Source organism: Zingiber officinale, chromosome 7A (assembly GCF_018446385.1).
Source record: "Zingiber officinale cultivar Zhangliang chromosome 7A, Zo_v1.1, whole genome shotgun sequence".
NCBI lineage: Eukaryota > Viridiplantae > Streptophyta > Magnoliopsida > Zingiberales > Zingiberaceae > Zingiber > Zingiber officinale.
In genome coordinates, this window is record NC_055998.1 from 106,901,226 (window position 1) to 106,916,953 (window position 15,728).

The window sequence follows — 15,728 nt, forward strand, 5'->3', positions numbered from 1 at the left end:
GGGAGCATCATTTAATTAAAGACCTAATTAAATGATTTTTTAAAGAATATGATATTTATTTCTGCAAATTTTCTGTTGTAGATAACCATGACGTCGAACACGAATTCCTTCTCCCTGCGATCTGTCCTTGAGAAGGACAAGCTCAACGAAGCGAATTTCCTGGACTGGTACAGGAACTTGAGAATAGTTCTCACCCAAGAACGTAAACTGTACGTTCTGGAGCGGCCCATTCCGGAGGCTCCTCCTCCCAATGCCCCGCGAGCCGACAAAGATGCTTACAAGAAGCATCAAGACGACGCATTAGATGTGTCCTGCCTAATGCTCGCGACCATGAACTCAGAGCTTCAGAAACAACATGAGTTGATGGGCGCTTACGATATGGTTGAGCATCTTCGCCAACTATATCAGGGACAAGCGAGGCATGAGAGATTTGAGATCTCTAAGGCACTGTTTCAGTGCAAGATGTCAGACGGGGCTCCCGTAGGTCCTTATGTACTCAAGATGATTGGGTACATAGAGAACCTACAAAGACTGGGGTTCCCACTTGGCCAAGAGCTGGCCACTGACTTGATCTTGCAGTCCTTGCCGGATAGCAATAGTCAATTCGTTCTCAACTATAACATGAACGAGATTGACAAGCCACTGCCCGAGCTACTTAGTATGTTACGAACTGCTGAGATTAACCTTAAGAAGGATAAGCCCATTCTGATGGTCCAGAAGCACAAGGGCAAGGGAAAGCCCAAAGGTAAGGGAAAGTCCCAAACCAAGGGCAAAGGCAAGGCACTGAAGCCTAAAGGAGGGGTCGCCAAGGATGCTACCTGCTTCCACTGCGGTCAGACCGGGCACTGGAAGAGGAACTGCAAGGTATACTTGGAGGATCTTAAGAAGAAGCGAAGTGAGACTTCTACTTCAGGTATATATGTTATAGAAGTCAATCTATCTATTTCTACATCATGGGTATTAGATACTGGATGTGCTTCTCACATTTGTACTGATGTGCAGGCGCTGAGAAATAGCAGAGTATTGGCAAAGGGCGAGGTGGACCTACGAGTAGGCAATGGAGCACGGGTTGCTGCTGTTGCTGTAGGAACTTATTAGCTATCTCTACCATCTGGGCTTGTACTAGATTTAGATGATTGTTGTTATGTACCTGCTCTTACTAAGAACATAGTTTCAGTTTCTTGTTTAGACAAGAAAGGATACTCTTTTATAATAAAAGACAAATGTTGTTCTGTTTATTTAAAAGATATGTTTTATTGTAGTGCACCACTAATAAACGGACTCTATATTCTAGACCTTGAGAGCCCTATCTATAACATTAGTACCAAGAGGTTCAAGTCAAATGACATGAACCAAACTTATCTCTGGCACTGTCGCTTAGGTCATATAAATGACAAGCGCTTATCCCAACTTCATAAGGATGGTTTGCTGGACTCATTTGATTTTGAATCATATGAGATATGCGAGTCATGCCTATGAGGCAAGATGACCAAGACTCCCTTTAGTGGGCACAACGAAAGAGTGATTGATTTGTTAGGACTCATACATAGTGATGTATGTGGCCCTTTCAATGTCGCTGCTAGAGGTGGTTATAGGTACTTCATCACATTTACTGATGACTTCAGTAGATATGGTTATGTGTATTTGATGACACACAAATCTGAATCCTTTGAAAAGTTCAAAGAATTTAATAATGAAGTACAGAACCAGCTTGGCAAGAGTATTAAGATACTTCGATCAGATCGAGGTGGTGAATACTTAAGCCATGAGTTTCGTGACTATTTAGCTGAGTGTGAGATTCTATCCCAACTCACTCCTCCTGGAACACCACAGTGGAATGGTGTGTTCGAAAGGAGGAATCGTACCTTATTAGATATGGTACGAACTATGATGAGTCACACTGATCTTCCGACATACCTTTGGGGTTATGCTCTAGACACGGCAGCTTTTATACTCAACTGAGTTCCATCCAAGGCCGTGATAAAGACACCATATAGGATATGGACTGGGAGAGATGCCCAGGTGTCTTTCATGAGGATTTGGGGTTGTGAGGCTTACGTTCGACGTCAAGTCTCAGACAAGTTAGAACCCAAATCCGACAAGTGCTACTTTATCGGATATCCCAAGGAAACTAAGGGATATTACTTCTACATTCCCAGTCAGCACAAGGTAGTTGTGGCAAAGACTGGGGTCTTTCTAGAAAGGGACTTTGTTTCTAGAAAGACTAGTGGGAGCACATTCGATCTTGAAGAAGTTCAAGATGCGAACAATAGCACTCATGCCTCGATGGAAATTGAACTGGAACCACAAAGTGTTGTGGATGATGTTGTTCCACAAAGAGTTGAGGAACAACAACCAGTTCAAGTAGACATACCTCTTCGCAGGTCTGATAGGGTACGTCATCAGCCTGAGAGATACTTATTTCTCTTGTCTGACCATGATGACATTGTGCTCATAGAGGATGAGCCCACCACCTATCAGGAAGCTGTGATGAGACTAGATTCCGAGAAATGGCTAGAGGCCATTCTCGGAGCTGGAATCTTCGATTCGATGATGCGATCAAACAGTTTAGTTTCATCAAGAACGAAGATGAGCCTTGTGTCTACAAGAAGGTTGTAGAAAACATAGTTGTCTTCCTCATATTGTATGTGGATGACATACTACTCATTGGGAAGGACATCCCTATGCTATAGTCTGACAAGACCTGGCTAGGGAGTTGCTTCTCAATGAAGGACTTAGGTGAGGCATCCCACATTCTTGGGATACAGATCTATAGAGATAGATCTAAGAGATTGCTTGGCCTAAGTCAGAGTACATACATTGACGAGGTACTCCTACGGTTTACCATGCAGAACTCCAAGAAGGGATTTCTGCCGATGTCACATGGCGTGAGTCTTTTGAAGACTCAAGGTTCCTCTTCTGGAGAGGAGAGAGACCGCATGGATCAGATCCCTTATGCCTCAGCTATAGGATCGATCATGTACGCCATGCAATGTACTCGACCTGATGTCTCGTATGCTTTGAGCATGACGAGCAGATACCAGTCAGATCCAGGTGAAAGTCACTGGATAGCGGTCAAGAATATTCTTAAGTACTTAAGAAGGACTAAAGAATATTTCTTGATATATGGAGGCAATGATGAGCTAACTGTAAAGGGTTACAGTGATGCCAGCTTCTAGACCGATCAGGATGATTACCGATCGCAGTCAGGGTTCGTGTTTTGCTTAGATGGTAGTGTTATGAGCTGGCAGAGTTCACAGCAGTTCTACAACATTTCCATCTTATTCGAGAGATTATCGATAGAGGAGATGTGAAGATTTGCAGAGTATCTATAGAAGCTAACATCGCAGATCCCTTGACCAAGGCTTTGGCACAGAGAAAGCATGATGGTCACACTAGGTCATTAGGCCTTAGAGCCTATACTGATTGGCACTAGTGCTAGTGGGAGATTGTTAGTTAGAGCCCTAGAGCCAATCATTTGATGATTGTATGTACTCATGTATATCATATTCTTGTATATTAATAAAGGCATTTGTTTGGTTATTATACTTGTTTGTATTAGTGCCAAATAGACTAAGTATAATAGCGTCCTTGAGTAGAAGGTTCATACCTATATCAATCGATTAGTTGAATCGATAGTGAGATGATATAGGGAACACTACTCTAAATCATTCCTAGTCGAGTATTAACATTCAGGGACAATGTTAATACAATAAGACTAGCATGTAGGTCAGCTCGATGACTTGATCTCACAAGTCATGGATATAGAGATATCAAGCTGACACATGAGTATACATTGGAGAATGTATACTGAATGACCCGCCATGAGAAAGTATCATGGATCGTTATATGAGTGTCATATACTTTCTCATGTGACTATTAGTATGACTATTAGTCCTTAGACCTGAAGTCACCATGGATCCCTACATAAGGAGTTATGTACTTTGGTTTCGTCAAACGTCACCCGTAACAGGGTGGACTATAAAGGCGATTACTGGGTATGTAACAAATTATGCAGAGGGATGTGAGTGATGTAGATGGGATCTATCCCTCCCATATGACGGGAGTGACATCAATATTCTTGATAGAGTTAGACCACGAAGTGCATGGCCATGCCCAAATGAGTCAACATGAGATGTTGAGCTCATTTGATCGAGTGAGTCTACTTGGAGTTCAAGATTTAGATTGATTAGAGGATGACACGGTCTATGCCTCATATTGATCAATTTAGATGTCTAGGATAGAAGGACAATGTCACATATATTGTGAGGAGTCACAATTAGTAGTCACAAGGTGATGTCGGATCTCGACATTCTTGTAACTTGGGTAGTAATGATGTGTTGCTAGATACCGCTCATTACTTATGCTCCTAAATGAGTTTAGGGCATTGCCAACGTTACAAGAACCTATAGGGTCACACACTTAGGACATTTAGATGGAGATTTGGTTCATATGATGAACCAAGAGGATTATATTCATTTGATGAATCAAATTGGATTAAGAGTAATCCAAATTGGTTATATTGAGTTGGACTCAAGTTGATTCATGTATTCAATGAGTCTAATTTAGATTTATGACTCATTAAATCAACTTAATTTAATGAATTAGATTCATTATATTAAGTTGGCTTGAATCATATGGTTGGATTAGATCAACCATGAGAGAGATTTGATCAAGTTTGACTTGATTTGAGAGGAAGAGAAAAAGTCATGTTTGACTTGACTTTTTGCTACATCACTAGTGAGTTGGCAAGATGTGGACCAATAGGATTGCTCCACATCATCAATGTGTGCCACCTCATGGAGGTTACAAGCCTCCATAGCATTTAATGTGGCCGGCCCATATTAAATGAGGAGTTACACTTGTTGCCATGTCATTTAGTGAGGTGGCAAGATGTGGACCAATAGTGTTGATCCACATCGTCCTAGAGTGCCACCTCATGGGGGTTACAACTCTTTAATGGTCTCCACATTAATGGAATTAATGTGGGGGTTACACCTCCTTGAAGGTGGCCGGCCACTTGAATGTGGAGAAGAATTTTTCATTTTTAAAATTGATTCTATCATTCATTCCTTCTTCTTCCTCCTAGAGTTCTTCTTGCTCTCTCCCTCTCCTCCTTTCTTGGTCGAACCACATAGGTGCTAGCACACCTTGGTTTTTGGTCACCTCCATCTAGTGTGTCCGTGTGGATACTTCTAGAGGACCGTGCGCTTGACGGTCTTGAGATCCGGCACCATTTGGACGAGCGGGATTCGCGTGGGGCGCACATCAAGGGTAATGATCTTAACTTTAGTGTAGATCTAAAGTTTTTACAAACTCGTACAAGAAAAAGGTTTTTCGAAAAGTTTTTGTTTCCGAATCTTTGCACGAGATCCATGGCTTCGGGTGACTCGGGGTTTCCGCGACGTGAAAAAGCGGTTTTCGCGGCCCGACGAACCCAACATGCCTCATGCTGGGGCTCAGTAGCTGGTGTCCTTCTAGCTGGGCGTCCTCGTGCCATTTCTAAAGACATGGAGGACAGGACATGCATAACTAATACAATTATAATTGTATAACTATTGCTATCATGTTATATACTATCACATACTAACATGCATCAGATATCTATAAACATGAGCTATAACAAGAAAGCAAGATACATAAATAAAGTAGAGGTATTCTTACTTGGAAGCTGCAGGTTCAATGCTGATGTGTGTGTATGAAGTATGGAACACTTCTCTGATACCACTCTGTAACGACCCGCCTCCTACTGACTAGGCTGCGAGACCGATCGTTACGTAATGCTGTGCTAAATTACTATTGCGGAAATCTAGATTGATTAAAATTTTACTAAACTGATTACTGTAAAATCTGAACTTCGTATTCTAGGTGTACCTAGGAGTTGTACACATGCTAGGGAAGATAATCTATGCCTCTCGGATGTCCTGCTAGCTTTAATCAGGCATTTCAATCGATCCATGAATCGATTGGGCTATCGGATCGATCCAGTGATCGATCCAGCTTAATACTGGCACGGAAGAAGACTCTGGATCGGTCGGCTGACCGATCCATGGCACGGAGCATTTCAATCTGAACTCAGTTGCTTCTGTATGCGTCTGGATCGGTCTACCGATCGATCCAGGAGTACACTGATCGGTCGGCAGACCGATCCAGTGGCTCACTGATCGGTCGGCTGACCGATCAGTAAGCTTCGATACTCACTGTTCGCATCTGGATCGGTCGGCTGACCGATCCATAACATACGCCAACTCTCTGTTCGCGTCTGGATCGGTCAGCTGACCGATCCAGCGGCACAACCCCCACTTTGATCGGTCTGTAGACCGATCTGGGTTCTGATTTCGAATCAGAACCCTGATTTCAGCACTAGTTCGTGCCAAAATCTCATATAAGAGTTCTAAAATCAATGGAAATAAATTCTAGCATCAATTAACTAGCATTGCAACATAATTACTAACAACTAAAACAAATCTTTCATGGTTTAAACATTCTAAGGTCTAAAAGTGCATAAAAGTACTTGAGAAAAGAAACTAAGTTCTTAATTTGCTAAACTCCCTAAGGATCTTCATTCCAGGTTCCTGCCACACACACCATCTTTGCATTGACCTTCAGCTTCCTCTGCTAATCCATTTTCCCTTTACCTTTATCTGAAGTATAAGGAAAAATTATCTATAAGCTTAAAGCTTAGTAAGAAACCAGCCACCTCACTAAAACATGCAACGATGCAAACATGTTTTTAAAGAATGCTATTTTAAAACATGCACTGAATTTGTTAAAGCATGGCATACTGAAGTTACATGGCATAAACACTGAAACATGGCATGCATAATAAAATCTAAACATGGAGCTATCTCCTGGTATCAACTAGGAGAACTAAACTGAAACTGAAGCTAAAACTGAGCTAAAACTATATTCACATAACTAGGTTGCGAATTTAAAAGCTATTATCATAATAAGTGAAAATAGTAATCATGCTGCTGTTTGGGCCCGACAACTGTACGTGCTGTGGGCGCATCCCTAACTAGACCCGGGTTTGCAAGTCCCGAATTTAGTAGGGTTACTAGGTTGTCTGAACCTAGGGACGACTATGGGAGTTCAACCCAATGGATATCTGATCCTGTACAGTGCCACTGAAAATAAAATACTGATATAGCTGAATTTACTTATCTTGCTATTACTAGGTTATCTGAACCTAGTGCTAGGTTGTCTGAACCTGGAGGCGACTGTGGGAGCCCACCCATTGGACCGTAGTCCCATGAAAGCTGTAGTAAGGCTAACTAAGCTATTTTAAATGCTTCTATTGCATTTACTGAGCTATTAAAAATGCCTAAGTTGCATTTTACTGAGCTAATCATTTAATCGAACATCTAGTGTGCTTAAACTCTCCCCTCTTTTAGGGAGACTACCTCTAGGCACCCGACAACATCTAAGACCTCCAACTGAAGGGGGAAAGACGTGTCCGACCCATCTAAAGGTACTCACTAAATCCCTAAACCTGCGAGGAGGGTTAAATACACCCTATGTGTCGAAAAATCTGCAGATAACTAAACTAATGCATAGAAAATCACACGGAAGCTACTTATACTGCAGGTGAGGGGTTTCTTACCTCGTACGCTAATTTCCTTACAATTCTATTCGCTAGAATTCCGGTGGAGACGATCCTTTCGACGATCTTCTCGCGTCTAAGCGTTCCTCTCGCGAAGGGGAACGTCCTCGTGTTAGAGATGTCGCCGGAAGGTGTCCTTGAAGCCCTAGGAAGGGAACCCTAGGTTTCTTCTTGTGGTTGGCGCCGAGAGAAGGAGAGGGAAGGGGAGTCGGCGTGAGTTAGGGTGAGGAGAAGAAAGTCACGAATAAAAATCTAATAACTCCTCTTCTAATTTCCTATTTATATTAAGTGGGTATTTCGGCCCAACTCCAATATAAATTTTATTGGTCCCCTTTCCTTTCAGCACGACCTTGCTGGGTTCAACTGGTTACTAGCATTATCCCTAAACCATAGGTCTCAGGTTCAATCCCCGCTTAGGCCATTTTCGTTTTCTATTTATTTTTGCTACTTCTGCTGCTCTAAAAATTCCGGAAAAATATCTAAAAATTCCAGAATAATTATAGAATATTTCTAATATAGTTTTGAGAATTTTTGGGCATTACAATGAAGTTTCCTATTTTGGCATTCCTTGGGTGGCTGAAACTTGTATGCAAAGAAGAAGGTTCGGGTGGATTTCATCTTGGTAGATCGTCGCTCACACGACATCCAAGAGGATGTGAGGAATACAACAGAAGATCAAGAGGTCTTTAACTGCAAAGAAAGGTATAACTAATTATTTGTTTTCGCTGCATAATTAGTTTGTGTTCTTTGTATGGATCCTGAAATACCAACACAAGAAGCTATCGATTTTGTGTTTCGATTTTGTGTTTCTATTGTGGTCTCTATAGTTAAACCTAAGGTTACTGTAAGAAGTTTAAATATTCAATTTCTTTGAAAGGCTTGATCTAGGAAGTGGTGGATGATCTCATACCCAAGAAGGCCGAGTGCCTCGCCATGTTTAACCTGGAAGCCAATCTTTGAAATAGATATTTAATCAACTTCTGTAATATGGTTTAACTTCTGAAGAACATATGGGTTGAACTTGGAGTAAAAATGTTAAGTTCTGTTTCCAATCCAAGTTTAAGTCCTAAAGAACAACTTGAATTAAAAATGTTAAGTTTTGTTTGCAATCCAAGTTTAACTTCTGTAGAGCAAATGGGCTGCTAGGAAAAGTTCTGTTCTTGTACAAATTTTTGAACAAGGGAAACAGAATGGAATTCCAAGTAGCACCCAACATAAAGTGGTGCTAATTTCTCCTTCAGGCTGAAAGCCTCTTTACATCAATGAAGCACAAAAAGATGAAGCTAAAACAAACAAAGAAGCATATACAAGTATTGCTTGAATAATTCTTGTTGTCTTTAGCTTCTGGGAGCAGGGCTGCTTATATAGCCCTACTAAAGGTGTATGGAAGGGTTCCAGGCACCTGGAGTGGGATAAAACTCTATTCCCGATGCAACGGTCAAAGGTCACGTCAAAACTGATAAAACTTGGGTTCTGGGTGCCCCGGACTGCTCCGGACACCCGAAATGGTTTCGGGCGCCTCGGACTTCACTGGCTCCACTTGCTTCGGTCTGGGTCTTCCACTCCGGCTCTGCTTGCTTCGGTCTAGGTCTTCCGCTTCGACTCCGCTCGCTTGGGTGATTTCTGCCATCCAGAATAGGGCTCACCCGAACCCAACTTCCAGCCTTCTCGAGCAAGCTTCTGCTCTGACTTCTCGTCCCTCAGAAACACCACACGTCTCCTTCTCATTCGCCCGCTTACTCTTCCACAGAACCTCATCCCTCAGACGCACCGAGCCCGTCAGCTCTCTCCCATTCCATCCTTCTCACTAGCTGCGTCTTTTGCTCGACATCCTGTGCTCTTGAGTTCCTGCACACTTAGACACAGGGTTAAACACAACAAGACCTAATCTAATTTATTTGATCACATCAAAACAATCTTGGGGTACCAACACAACGATCCTACACATACCTCATCTTCAAAATATAGTACTCAATACTTCTTATTGAGTTCCAATTCATCTTCAAATCTTCACAAGTATATAATAGTTCAAAATAAAAATGTTCAAGTATCCAATACACAATCAACAACTTGATGAATTTAAAAAATAAAAGAAATAGGAAAGGAAGTAGATCACATTCATTATTGGGAAGTTAGGAATATTGAGAGTTTGATTATCTGAACGGAAGAGACTGTAGGATCGAAAGAGTGCAATAGAGGGGGGGGGGTGAATATCACACTTTTAAAGACATTTCTTTTCGTGTTTTAAAGACAATCAGAATATGCAGTAAAAAGTAAAAGACTCGTTTGGTTACTTGGGTCGAAGCCTAGGTCGACTCCTACTCCAAGGCCTACGATCCTTGATTGCACTGATGGGTAATCCACTAAAACTCTTCTTTCCGAAAACCTCGGAAAGAAGTAATGTGTTCAAATGAACAAGATAGTAATAGCCTACAATCTTACTAATAAATAAGTACAATTACAAGGTAGTAAAATTATACCAACTTAAGAATGTGTATACAGCTTATCGACACTTCTTTGAGCAGTAGCTTGTGTGTGAAGAGTAGTTGTAGCATGGACAGTACCTTGCGTAGAGATGAACTTCAAACCAATCAGATTTCATTACCCAGCCTTGGACCTCGAGCTCACTTTTATAAGAGTTGTCGACGTTCGATCGACCGATCCTTGGGTTCGGTTGACCAAACCAGCTCCCTTCCATCTTCGCTGAGATCTGATGCTAATTCAATCTTCGACATTTAATGAAAATTAAGTGTTCAGTCAATCGATCCCCTTGTTGGGTCGGCTGAACATATATCCTTCCCTGTTCACCGAGATTTAGAATTAATGCGCCATTAAGTGATGATTGTTCGGTCAACTGAAATCGACCGATTCCTTGATTCGGTCGATCGATCAATCGCTCTTCCTTCTTTGCTTCTGCTCGATCTGAACTATGCTAAGTCATCAAGGTTCGGTCGACTGATCCTCTGGTTTGGTCGACCGATCAAGCTTTGATCAGACCAAGCTCTGTTTTGATCTAAATTGATATCTGCTCGGAGTTATCCTTTTTCGATCAACTGATCATCGGGTTCGGTTGATCGATTAAGCCAAACCTGTAAAATATTATTAGATAATAATCCTACAAACTAGATATTAGAACAGTAATAATGTCACGCCCCGGAGGAGTCCCTGTCGAAGAAATTTCGGCAGCATCTCCCCTGTACGACGGACAATCTGAAGCATTACTACATCACCATATACCTCAGCCACATGCGGCTGGAATAGATAACAATATAGAAATAACACAAACACGCAATTAATATACACAGCCTACCTGGCTAGACATAAATGAATAAAAACAACCACACAGTTAACAACAACCCACACTACTGGAAACATGCACAACGGAAGACACAAAATAATACGAACGTAAATCTAACAATGGCACTAACAAAAATACCTACAACCACCAGACTAGACTCCAAAATCCATATCGAAGCATACAATACCAAGTTCACAAAACCAAAACATAAATTGCGTTAGCAACCAAAACCAGAAAAAAAAAAACTATCCTCGAGTGTGTCGTGGGACTAGCAGCTGAGACTCTCCAAGCATCCATGGATCATCTACTGCTACCTGGCGAAAGAAAACCATTTTTTTACGGGGTGGTGAGTATTGGAACTCAACGGGTAAGGAAAGATAGTGCATGAACATAAAATACAACTAGAAAGTGAGCCAAGAGTATACAGTCTCATACAGAAATAGCATATACTACAATAGGACCAAAGTAATCACTCATACCTGAAACCATATCCTAGGCTAGGTATAGTAGGACAGAACTGGTACTAATCTGCTACAGTAGTACTCATAACTACAGAGACAACAAGCAAGGTATATACAAGCAATAGCAGCGTATGTATACAACAGCAGTAAATAAGCAATAACAGCATATATAAACAACAACAGCCCAAGCAAATATAATAACAGCGTATGCACGGATGGTCACTCCCGCCCACCTCTCTGCACCATGACCCCTGTATGGTCGAGAGGCCGGGTCAGTGACAGACTGTACACCACTCCAGCTACCACTCACACGAGTGGCCGAGGGGACAGTTGCATAGTAGCTAACTAGCTACGTCTGCGATGGGGTCTCTACTGCTCGTACTCCAGCTACCACTCACACGAATGGCTGAGTGTGGCACAACAGGACAAGCAACATCAACTCCAGCTACCACTCTCTCGAGTGGCAGAGGATGCGGCATGCATGCAATGGCATGATGCGAACAATGCCACAGTCATCATATGTATATATAAGCAGAAATAGGTATGCTACATGAGGCCAGCATGCTCAATATCGTACATAAATAAGCAACAGTCAAAGCATACAAACATGGTATCTAGTATCTGCTACTGATCATGGAAAACGACAAGAGACTGTATGGATATAAAAACGAGTAAATCAAAGATTTTGAGTGGAAGTATCAAGCATAGGAAAAATTATGAGTGGAGTCAAGGTAAAGCAGTTCTTATCCAAAAATAGCTCGTGCACCAAGTTCAAAGGACTAAAGAGACAAAGCAAGAAATACCCGCCTTTATATGTAAATCGTGTCAACCGTCTTCAATCAACGTCCTGCAAACCACGAGATACACAATTTAGCTAATTCCATAAACAACATCTAGCCAAACCCAAACCTAACTTAGGTTACTTAAGAAAACATTGTAGACACATCCACCTAACCACACTAAAACCTATCCCTTCGAATCTATCCAGAACTTCATAGCCAACACTAACGGTAAAACACAATGACAACCATTTTAAAACACCTCAATTCTATCTAGGATACAACAGCCCACACATGTGGAATCAACACTAAAATATTTCATTTCAAAGTCAGATCTGGATCCTAGCAACAATGTAAGAAAACAATTTCCAACCAAAACACGTAAACAATTTCAGATAGTAGAACGATTTTCTCCAGCAAGAACTTCACCCAAATTAAACTTCACGAAGGACACGAATTCAATTGAAGAAAATTCCCGAACCTTACCCAAAACCAGTATAAGAACAGACTCATAACAAAACCAATTCGAAAATTCCAGTAACAGCATACGATCTCAGCCAACAGCATATGCATTTCAAGTAAGAACTTCACAAGGTATCGAACCAAACTTCACGGAAGACACAAATTAAATCCTAAAGGTCACGAAAATTCTTGATCCAGAACTAGCACATCCTAAGGAACCCAAATCATAACTCAAACAGCCGATCGACAGTTCTGTCAAGCATTTAAACAAACAGAGACGTTGCACAAAAACTCAAAACATCGATCCTCATAGAAGAATTCATACACAAGCTCATTCTTAGCAGATCGGTAACCACGAAACCAAGGCAAAGAATCCTCCGACTGACACTCCAAACCCGTTGCCAAAATCACACAGAAATCAAACGATCCAAAAATGCACAGTAGCGAACATCACGTTAAAACAAAGAAAACCTAAATTGGTCAAGAACTTCACAGAATGAGTCAATCGAAGCTCATAGAAGACAATCCAACATCCTAGGTTCTAATCCCATATCTCACAGATCTCCCAATTTCATAGGAAAAATACTTGCCGGATCAGGTATGGCACGACTCGGAGAGAATTGGATCGACGGCAGTGGCTCGAGGTGCTCGTGCGAGGGAGAAGGATTGCCGCTGTGTTGTCCGCACAGGGAGGAAAGGCCGGCGGCTAGGGGCTCGTCGTGACCGGAGCTGGTGCGCCGTCTCGGGTGCTGGCGTGAGGAGGTGCCGGAGGCGCCCGGAAGGCAGGAAGGAGGCGGCGGTGGCTTGGCTGGAACCGAGAGAGAAGAAGGGAGAGACGGCTCGGGTTGTCGGCGTGAGTTTTAGGGCACGGAGGGAGATAAAAGAAAAGGAAAAGGAATAAATTTTTTAAACATTTCCTCGTTTAAATAGGATAGCTGAAACATGCTTTCTCGTAGCCCAATAACTGATCCCCTTAACCTACATCATACAAGCTCCGTTTAAATCCTAGAAAATTTCTAAAAATTCCTAAAAATTTTGTTAAAATTATTCGTCCATTAAACCTTATTATTTAATTATTATTTGGGCGCCGTACTTTACAAATAATATATCTAATGCATGAGTAATAATAATACACAGTTCAACTGTCTTGATCTCAACTTGAAAACCTTCTCAGTTTCTTCAATTGGATTAGTGACTTTAGGTTGTTCCTTTCAAGAACACGATCTCACTGTCTCTCCTCCAGTTCCTTTCCTCAACATACCTGCCTAACGTTGATCCTCCAGATTTGTTTAGACTTTGCCTGCTTAGTATCCGATCACCTAATCCACTAAGACTTTTCCTGCAATACTATATTAGCCAACAACAATAATAGTAATACAGAATACTATATATGGTAAACCTAAACTTAAATTTACCATGATCTGCTGGTCCGGTAAATCATCTGATTAACCTTGCTTGGAGTTCACTCCTCCAAGACTTCTCGCTACCTAAGCTTATCTCCCCCTAGGATTTTCACCATCTGACTTCACTCACCAGAACCTAAAGTTACCACCCCCCTAGGGTTTTCTCTACCTGGTTCCACTCACTAAGACTCAGTATTCGGCTACCCAGGGATTAGGTCCTCCAAACCTATCGAATCCACCTGGCTTCCACGATCTACCGAGATTTTCATTGCCTCAGTATTCGACTACCTAGGGATTAGGTCCTCTAGACCTATCGAATTCACTTGGCTTCCACGATCTACCGAGATTTCCCTTACCTAGCCTGCAACTAGGACTTCCCTTGCCTAACCACAGTTAGGACTAGTCACTTGGTTGACTTCCCACCCTTGCCTAGCCATGACTAGAACTTTCCATGATCAAGCTCCATTAAACTTACTTAAACATATTTGTTGGACATTAAAATCTTAGAGGTCAATTGCACCAACAGAGACGAGTTAGAAAAAGGAAAGATGATTCGTAAAACCACATAGGGCATTATTGTTTATGTACATTTTTTTTTTTACTATTTTTCTTCTTCTCCTCCCATATCTTTCATTCAAATAATCCAACCCCTTATATTTTCATAAAGCTTGTAGTTGTTATCATCAATCTTTGAAAAAAATCTTAGTGTTTCATCTATTTCTTTCTCATAGTGATAACCCAATTCAAGTTGTATCCAATCAATCAAATTCATATTTTGCAACATGTTACTTGTTTCCTTGAATAGGTTATTTACTCGTTCCTTTTGCTCATTTTTTTTTATAATCCAGGTGTCCAATTCTTACAACCCAACTAATCTTGAAAGTAACTGACCCAACCCTACGGAAGTTTTCCACAGAAGCACTATAGTAAGTCATCGGCAATGGACCCTGTGGTCTTGGTCATCCTTGTAAGATCATGTAATGCCAAATTGGTACTTCGCTCATAAAGGCAAACTCATGAGTTTTTTCGCCTATGGGTGCTTCGGCCTACAACTACCTAATCCAAATTTTACCATTAAATTCTTAGCCAGCACATGTCCCAGCAAAGGATCTTACCGTGACACTCTCTTTAGCTCTTTTATCAACCTTTGAGCAGACCTTACATCATCAAAATTCATTAGAAATAATAATATTTTATTTAATTGCCACCATTCATATACAATAAATTTACATTGAAAAAAAGATATTTGAGCATACCTCACCCTCCTAGTAAGAAAAAGATATGTCAATTTTGAGGGATAAATAGTGAATAAAAGAAACTTGAGATCATAGAATATTTATGTGAGATTAAGAGAAGACTTGGGTGCAATAGTCATGACAAATGTTAAGATGATATTTTATTAACTTATGAACTATCTCTTTGTTATCACTGACAAGGGTGATTGCTTACCAATCTTAATTATAAATTAGGTAAAATTTCAAATGATATCCCTATTTTATTTATTCCAAACAAGTATTCTATAGTTTTGTTTTACTTAAAGGGACTCTCACCCATATGTGAAAATCCACAAATTCCCACTAAACTTTTGTTGCACCATTGAGTTGCTAGATATAAGTTAAAACAACCTAAACTCACCATTCAATAAAAAATAAAAAACAATTACTCACTCAACCAGTTTAACCTATCTACGATAATTCGCTAGTCTATCCAAATATTAATTAA